Here is a 9,084-nt window from a genome sequence, read left to right as displayed (position 1 = left end):
CCCCCGCCTCAGTTTTGGGGAAAAACGAGGAAGGCGCCGGGAATCGCATCGGGTCACAAAGCGGTTTTCAGAAAGGGGTGATGCTCCTTCCATCCTGCTGCGGGTCTCTGGAGGGATCCAGCAGGTCGGGGGGGTCACCACCCCTGGGCAGGACCCCCCCAGCAGCCACCTCCATTCATGTACCTCCTGCATCTCCAGGCCTGCAGTAATGCCGCTCCCCTTTTGTGCTGCTCCTCTCCCAGGGAGAGCTTTCCCCACCCAACAGGCATGCGGGAAGCAGCCACAAGGACAATGACACCTGGGGGCTCCCCCAGGCTGCTGCCCACCTGCGGTCCTGCTGGGGCCGACACCGGCAATGACCTTGGCCAAATCCCCTCGTCCCGGAGGAGCGATCGAGCGCGCCGCGGGGGCAGGAAGCACAGTGACACATATTAATTATCCACGGCACCCAACTGGGTGATCGCTGGTTCACGCGTGGTGAAGCAAGACAGGAATGCGCTGCCAGCCCCGCGCGGTGGGAAAACGTCGCTCCGATAAAGACAAAGGCACGTGGAAGCACGCTGGGATGTGCTGGAGGAGCTGGGTGGGCCGGACAGAGCCGTAGGGCAGCAGCAGCAGCATCCCTACACATCCTACTGCGGGAAGGTGCAGAGCACTGGGAGCTTGGTGGCTCTTGGCTGCCCGGCCCTGCCCGCAGGTGTGTGGCACTGCCAGGTGAGTGTTTGCATCATCTCTTGTTCCCGCAGGAGCCAATGGATGCTGACAAGTGCCCTCTGGGATGGGACAGCCCCATCTTCACCGACCACACAGTCCAAGCTGGCAGTCCTTCTCTAGCACAATATTTAGGAGTTGCCTACAAGGGAAACACTGCCTGGCATAGCTGCTGTGAGATAATTATTCTGCAATCACTCACTGCTCTTCCCCTATACCCATCCCCTTCTCAGAAATAAACGGGACTTTATTCCTGCATAATAATAGAATTATTATTCCCCAGCAGCTCTGCTGTGCCTTTTCCCCCACGGAGACAAACCCTTCTGAGATCTGCTTTCCATAATTGCCACCAGCTGGTCACTCCCCACAGGACCAGAGGGTCCCTCTGATCAGGGGGAACACAGCTGGCAGGGAGGCAGGAGGGTTTGCTGAGCCACTGTCTCCTCCAGCAGTTCACACAAGGTTATTTTCTATGGGAACAGGAAGAAGAAGCTGAGCAGAGGAAAGATTATGGAGTTGCCTGGAACAAAGAAATTCCTTAGTTTTAAATAGAAGTTGCACAGCCTCAGCAGCCAAAGGATGAACCCCGTGCCCACCTCTCAGCTCAGGGCTGCTCCCCACAAGGGTCGGCACAGCACAGGCTGCCAGATCTGCTCATCTGGTTCCCAAAATATTACATTCTCCCCCCTGCTTGGGAGGTGCAGTTAAGCCTGTCAGTCCTTCACCTCTTTATCCTCAGGTGGCCCTCTGCTGTCACCCCAACAAAGGAGGGAGACAGGAAGATCCTGGTAGTGTTGGAGATCCTTGGGCATCCTTAATCCAGCAGGACCCATGCAAAAGAACTGGCCACCCCTTGGAGGTGGCATCACATGCAAAAACAGAGACTCCTTCTGCCCAGCTGGCTGATTTCAGTGCTGAATTATTATGAGAATCATTACAAAGAGCCACAACAATAAAATTTACTGTCTCTGCCACACTGTGGGTACACACAACTCAGAGCCTTCATGGTAATGCCACATCCCAGTGGCAGCAGGGGTGGAAAACCTGAGGGATGAATTCCCACCTAGGTGGAAACCACTGCCAGCCCCGCAAGCTGCCAGGAGAAGGCTGGGTTGAAGGCTGGAGAATGGCTGTGGGAGATACTGGGCGAAGGGGATGGAAAATGTTGGATAAAGGGGATGGAGGATGCTGGGTGAAAGGGATGGAGGATGCTGGTAAAGGGACTGGAGGATGGCGCGTCCCAGGCCCGGCGCAGGGACAGCTCTGCAGGACCTGCCGCTCCCCCTGTTGATGTCACACAGAGTTGCAAGTGCTCCACAGCCCAAAGCACCGCATCCAAACCATCCCTGGCTGAACCCATAAACCCAAGCACCCGAAAAACTGGTGGCTGCTTTCAAGGGCATTCAGCTGGAGCTGCCAAAGGCACAAGAACAGACCTGTGCTGGCACCATGCCACCAAAATGCTCACACTTCCCTTCTTTTTGTGTTTTCATTTTGCAATGGCAAGGGGAGTAATGCATATGTGAACAGGAGGGATCCCCGGGGAACAAGCCACAGAGCCCATGTCACATGCAGGCAGCCCAGCCTCCATGCCTGCTTTTTCCATAAGTTTTAATGGAATCGACATCCTCCCAAGAATTGTTCCTATTCCATCAAATCAGCAAGATTTTCTTCCCCAGTGGAAAGTTTCCATCAGATATTTAGCAACCAGCTCATTCTCTGACCTATTTGCAAGCCCCAAGCCACTCTCCACCACCCACTACTTGAAAGCTTTGATAATTCAATGAGATGTTAATTCTCACATTCAGCATAACTCTCGGTACAAAAACTTATCTTTTTTTTTTTTTTAATTATCATTAATTACAATGCAGGAGTAATGAATCCTCTGCGCGGACCTCACATTCCAAGCACCCAGCAGCATTTTGCTGCACAACTCCCATTAAGTCAACGTGTATTAAGTGGGTTTTGAAAGTTTTGTGTGCTCTGCGATGGGCAGAGCCCAGAGAAGACAAGGCAGCACAACTCTGCCGTGGGTACTGAGGCACAGGGCTGAGTCCAGGCTGGTCAACACATTGTAGGTGTCGGCGTACATGTGCTTAAAACACACTGCAAAAGGCTACTGTCACTTTTAAGCATGTCAGGATCATCTTTTAGGGCAAAATTCTGCTCTAAATGCAGAGGGTTGATAGTGAGATCCCATGTGCCTTATCAGGGCACACAGCCTGTGAGACTGAGCTGCACACAATGGTGGAAACTTTTCCACCTTCATTTAAGAGCCAGACTCAGGGTGCCCTCCACTCCCTTTGCAGAGCCCTGTCAGGCATTGCCCTGATGCAAGGGAGATCAATACATTCTTTAGGCTGCACTTCTACCATGAATATTTTCATTATTCTGTACGCATATTTATAATTTATTTAAATCATCGAATAAAGAGTGACTGAAAGTCAAAATCCTCAGCAGCATCTCTACAAACCTGGTCATGAGACACAGGAACTGACTTAAAGCACGAGCAGAAGGCTTGGCTTTATTTTCCATGCTGGAGCTGAGTGAACAGCACATGTCTAGGAAAACAAATAATTTTTATAAATCTTTCTGTTTTCATGACCAGGCCAACATTAGCAACAAGAAGGTGATAGTGTGCACAACTCCTTGTCTTCATCTCTTCCTACATCTATTTTAAAAATAAAATACCTTCTCTGTGGTTGCTTTGGAGTGGGAGCTTTGCCTGAGCTGAGCGCACACATTGCCTACATTTATCCTCTAACTGAATATAAATGAAAGCGAGTGAGTTAAAAACGGAGCCTGGGGAGTTGTCTCTGCAGGCCTCCAGCTGCTGGTGGCGGGGCTGGGTGGGCAGAGGCCTGGAGCCTTGCCTCGGTGTGCAGGAGGAGCATCCACAGCATCACCAAGCTTCCAGAGGTGACAAATTCCTCCCTCGTTGGGTCCAGCTCCCTCAGACACTATGCTCACAGGGAATTTGCCCTTGTACATGTCTCTGAAGTAATGATGTTGCTTTAAAGGTGAGCCCAGGAGAGCCCTGTCACTGCAGTGCTGAGGCCTGAGCATCCCTCCCTCCAGCTCCCTGCAAATCCACCCAGGAGGAGCCTTGGATCCCGGGCATGGATAGGAAGGGCCATGACTTTGCGCTAGCCATGAGCTCCCTGCAGCCTCTGCAGCCTCACACACCTCTTTTATCTGCACAAAGCACTGCAGGGATGAAACAGGGAACAGTTGTTGTCCTTCTTGCAACTTCCCAGACAGCAGCAAAAGTCCCAGCCCTGGTGGTGAACGGGGATGCAAATGCTGCGTGCTGCAGCCACCACCACTCCTACATGAGCATAACGAAAGCCGGCATTGGCACAGGTCTGTTGTCACCTCAAATCAATGCAATCAGCAGCCAGACCTCCCTCTCTTGCCAGGGGGATATCAGCAGGACATGGCAGGGGTATGTGGACCACTAACAGGTCCCAATTCTACACAGACTTAAAGCTTAACTTTAAGCATGTCAAGGTCACAAAAATTTAAAGCTAAGCTCCTTTTCACATAAAAAATGCCCTACAAATGCAAAACATGGAATGAATTGGCTAATGTATATGTTTACTGCTGTTCTCTGAGAGGCTGGATCAGAAGGGCTGAGCAGGGAGGGTCAGGCTCTGCACTGCTGACTCAGAGTGCTTGGAAAGTACAATTTCTCTTCCACAGGAAATTGTCACACTTTCAGATGTGTTTTCATCTCCAAATCCTCTTGTCCATCCCAAATTTGCTGGAGAAGGCTTTCAGAAGCATTTATGTGGAAGGATTGCTTTGCTGTGTGACTGGAAGCATGGCATGGAAAAGTGCTGTGGGTGCCACTGGAGCCCAGCACTGCCAGGGTACAGCAAGGAACCAGCAGCTCACACACATGGAAGATGAAAATGGTGTCAATTTGAGTGCTAACATCAAAACTAAACTGAGCAATTTGTTGAAATTAAATGCTTTGGAAGAAAAAATTACCCTCTGAAGGTCAAAACGAATGGTTCCGAATTTTTTCCCATCAATCGCTTCCTACATGTTCCCACAAAATGGTTGATTTCAGCAAAGCTGCACTTGCCAATAAAGATAATTTCCACTGAAACCCTTTCTATCCTTCCTGCTGCTGAAAGAGCTCTGCCTGCAGCTGAGCACCCCACAGATCTACAAGGGGGGCATACTTCCTCTCCAGTGAAGCCCCCAGCATCACTCTGGACCCCTCTCCCCAGTCCCTGGCTCTGGGGACACTGGGATTTTGAGGGGCATCCCTCCACGGCAGGTGTTTTCTGCTCCCCTTTTTATTCCTGATTATTTCTGCAAATGTGGGTCACAAAGCAGGGACAGCCCTGACACTCGGTAGGAGCAGAGGAGCATCCCTTCAAAGAAGATTTAGAAAAGCAGTGTGGGAAGGGTTTCTGTAGTGCTCATCTACAGAAGAGAGCAGCAAATCCTCTCCTCTGATGGCAGATTGTGAAGGCAAGTCCTTGAGTGTGAGACACTGAGCTACCAGTGATTATACAATTCCTTTGAAAAAGGGCTTTTCTTCCAGATCCCTTTCACAAATCTCCTGCTATTACCCACCCTAAAGCACCGGTAACACTTTCAATCTCTTGCTTTCTGCCACAGACAGACATTTCGCCTTTCACTCAGGTTTTTTTCATTGAATATTGAAAGCATGTTATTACCCAGGACGTGGGGAGGGAGGGGATTAGGGATTGAGAGGCCTGCCCAAATTAGACAGGCTATTAGCTATTCCCACATTGCCTAAGGCAGGGACTGACCACACTGAGCCAGGTGCTGTCCTCAGAGCCCAAGCTCCCTCCTAAAACACTCAAGGTGTTTGATTCTTTCCACGTGTTTGTTTCAGTGATTTCCCCAGGAGGCTCCAGCAAGGCTGGGGCTCATCCTGTCTCTTGGCAGTGACCAGTGCTGGAGCATCACACAAGTAGCAGGGCTGCGGGACTCGGCTGGAGTTAGGAAATGAAGCCCAGCCAAAGACAGTGTTGAGGACAACACACTTGTCAGCGTTTGACCTTTTCAGCTGCCAAATCCTGTAACCCCCGAATAATTTAGGAAAGTGTCGGTGTGAAGGCAGGAGACATTGATATTCCCAGGGGTGCAGGTGGGACCTAGAGTGGCCATTTGGGCTCTAACCCTGGACAATCCATCAGCCAACAAAGCAAAACCTTTTATTTCTGCTTCTCCACCAAGTGCTTGGGCCTGAGCTTCCCTGCTGCAAGGAGAACCCAAAACCTGGCACCACCACATTCCAAAATCCAACTGCTCCCAGCTGCCAGGAGCGGGGTGTGTGTAAGGAGCCTGAGAGCAGGCAGGGGCTTGGCTGAGCCAGTGGGAACACGGCCAGGAACAGCAGCAAGGGCAGGAGCACAGAGGAAGGGACCTTCCCATTGTCCAGAACAAAGGACCAGATGTGTGCCCAGGGTAGGGAAAATCACACCTTCCCACAGCCAGATCCAGAGTCTGCACTCAGAAGGGCCACAAGGCTGTCATCAGGAGTGTGTTCTACACCAGCACAGCTAAACCCCTTCTCAAACTGATGTCATTCATTCGGGACAGCAACTCATCCACCCACTTCCAGAGGGTCATTCTGACTGACCATACCTGGCCAGCTTCTCCACACCTGCAGGTGTCTGGGTAAAGGGGGTTGCTCTTCGTTGTCTCTGATTTATTTTTTTTTACTTAAAAGCCAGTAAGTAAAATCAACCCCATGATGGATTTTTTTCCTTTCTTTTCTTCACTTCATCCTTGCTCCCGAGTTAACATTCTTCACTAGTCCTGCTCAGGAGCCAGGTAGATAAGCCCAAAGATATGTGCTAGTACATCTTTTGGGATGCCACTGCAATTCTGAGTGTACCCACGCAATCATTTCAACCCAATAATCTCCACATTAAGCTCCAGCCATTCAGTGCTAACTTGTGCCTTAGCTAACACAGGTCTTTGCGAAAAGCTTCCAGTCTTAATTTTCAGACACTGAGACCGAAAAAACCACCCTTTTCCTTTGGATTTGTTCCAAAATGTTGGACCTGTTGGGGTTTTTATAAACAATGAAGGTGATTAATTTCCAGTTTGACTTCATCTGGCTCTTGCTTCCAGCCATCCATGGTTTTTGCCCTGCTCAATTACAGATCCTGCAGTGCCCACTCTTTTCTCCCTCTGAAAGTACTTATATACTGTCATCAAGTCACCTCTCAACCTCTTTTTTTAATAACACGAACAGATGGAGGTCTTTAAGTTCTCTCCCCTGTAAAGCTCTTTCTCCAGTCTTTCAATCATTTTTGTAGCTCTTTTCAACACTCTCTAACACCCTCTCTTAAATGCAGACACCTGAACTGGATGCGAAATTCCTGAATCACTATGCTCAGCCCTATACAAAGGTAAAATCCTCTCCCAGCACCTACTCATTGTTTCCCCTCTCACACATTCGAGAATCTTATTCAGTCTTTTGGCTAAAACACCACACACTCCCAGGAACCTTCCATTGAGCTGGTGCTCCACTACAGCCCTGCCTTGGCTCTTTATACAGAACCAAACCAGCCCAAAGCACCCCCTTTGCTAAGACTGGAGCTCCTTCTTCCTTCCTAAGTGTTCCTCCCTGAACTGCTCCAATGTCTCCTGTATTCAGGCCACAACAGCATCTTTTGGACTTTTACTATAAATGCCTGGTTTGCTAAACACTGGACGCTGAACCTGGGAAAAGGGAGATTTTTCTTGCATCAGATGTTGTAATTTCCCTGTTTTCTCTTTTTCTCTGTTCCCTGTCATCACCACTCCCGGGTTTTGGTGCTTCAGTCTGGCAGACATCCATCCACAACTGGGCTCACATCTGAGGACCCTTGCAGAGCAGAGAATGGGGCCAGCTGGCCACAGCTGGCTCATACCCTAGTGCCACCATGAGCTGACACCGTGACCATGTGACAGCTCTGGGGAGCAGAGCTGGCAGCCAGGGTAGCCCAACCTCATGCCATTTTCCTGGCTTTCAAAACACATCAGCACTGATAAAAGGGACAGATTTGCAGCACAGGCACCCAGTGGCCAAACTCTTCTGAGCAATGTAGCTGCCAACATCACACCCAGAGCTCCTGAGAGCTCAAATATCTGAAATTACTCTCCTCCCAGTCTTTTCCTTCCCTGGTTCAGCATTGCAGCTACTTTTCCATCTGGGAACAACTGCCTGTCAGCACCCTCTGGGTTGCAGCATGGTCACTTACCAGCAGTCTTATGGGGCAGTTTTAAAGGAATTAAAATAACATGCTGGGAAAAAAATGCTTCTGCTAGCAATTCCTCCCTCTTTAACCAGCAGGTGATTTCTCTGTGGCAAACACTGCTTTTGTGTGAGGAAGATAACCAGCCAGGATGGGGTTTTTCCACGGGGAAATAGCTAAATTTTTGGGAAGCAATGCAAGGTTTGGCCTGCAGCCATCCCTGGTGAGGCTGAGCTGGGTTGGGCAGGGGCAGGCAGGCAGAGATGCAGCTGCTGACCACTGCATGTCAGTGTTGCTCCACACAGCCTGTCCAGCTGTGCAACATCTGCTGCCCTCTGGAGTGGCTCTGCTGGCACCCAAAGCACCACGGGTTTGTGGGAATGGGGCTCTGGGGACAATGTGACAGCACGTTCCAGACAGAGGGATAGTCCTCCTTGTTGTGGCATTGACGGCGCAATGGTGCCTGGCTCCTCCTGAGGGCTTGAGGGTAGGAATTGCATCCCTGGGCCAGGAGGAGGTGTCTGGCCAGCAAGTACCTGCAGACTGTGGCCCTGGGCTGCAGCAGAAACATTTCTCATCCCTGTCTGAGCCCCAAGGAACACACAGCACCCCTCAAAATCCCACCACAGTGCCTACCATGGCAGTAAGTATAAAGGATTACTTAACATTCCCACTCCTGGTTTCCACAGGGGCCAGGTTCAGAAGTCAAAGCCAGTGTAACACTGTGCTCTGGACACTGCCCTTGTTCCCTGGCACTGTGCTGTGCTGGTGTATCCCTGGTGTCACCCATGGAATGGCAGTGCCAGGGCCTGTGGTCAGGGCTGGGCTCCCCAGTGTAGCAGCCTCCCCCCAGCCAACCCCTACCCCAGTGTAGCAGCCTCCTCTCAGCCAGTGCCATGCAGAGCATCCCACTGGGAATGAGCATGGCTGCCTGTCTTTGAAAGACAGGTGTCTGCCAAGGAAGACAGGAACCTCCCTTGGAATGGAAAATATGACCCCCTTCCCTAAAAATGATCAGAACTTTGAAATTAAGGGGCTTTCAGGCAAAGATATGGGAAAAGGAATAACAGTTCTTTATGTCTATGTATATATATATATAAAACAAGACAAACAAACAGCAGCAACAACGGCAGCCCCAACA

The sequence above is a fragment of the Corvus brachyrhynchos genome, unplaced genomic scaffold (assembly GCF_000691975.1).
Source record: "Corvus brachyrhynchos isolate BGI_N302 unplaced genomic scaffold, ASM69197v1 scaffold59, whole genome shotgun sequence".
In the NCBI taxonomy this organism is placed as follows: domain Eukaryota; kingdom Metazoa; phylum Chordata; class Aves; order Passeriformes; family Corvidae; genus Corvus; species Corvus brachyrhynchos.
The sequence above is the reverse complement of the archived record's forward strand: the minus strand, read 5'-3'. Positions refer to the sequence as shown.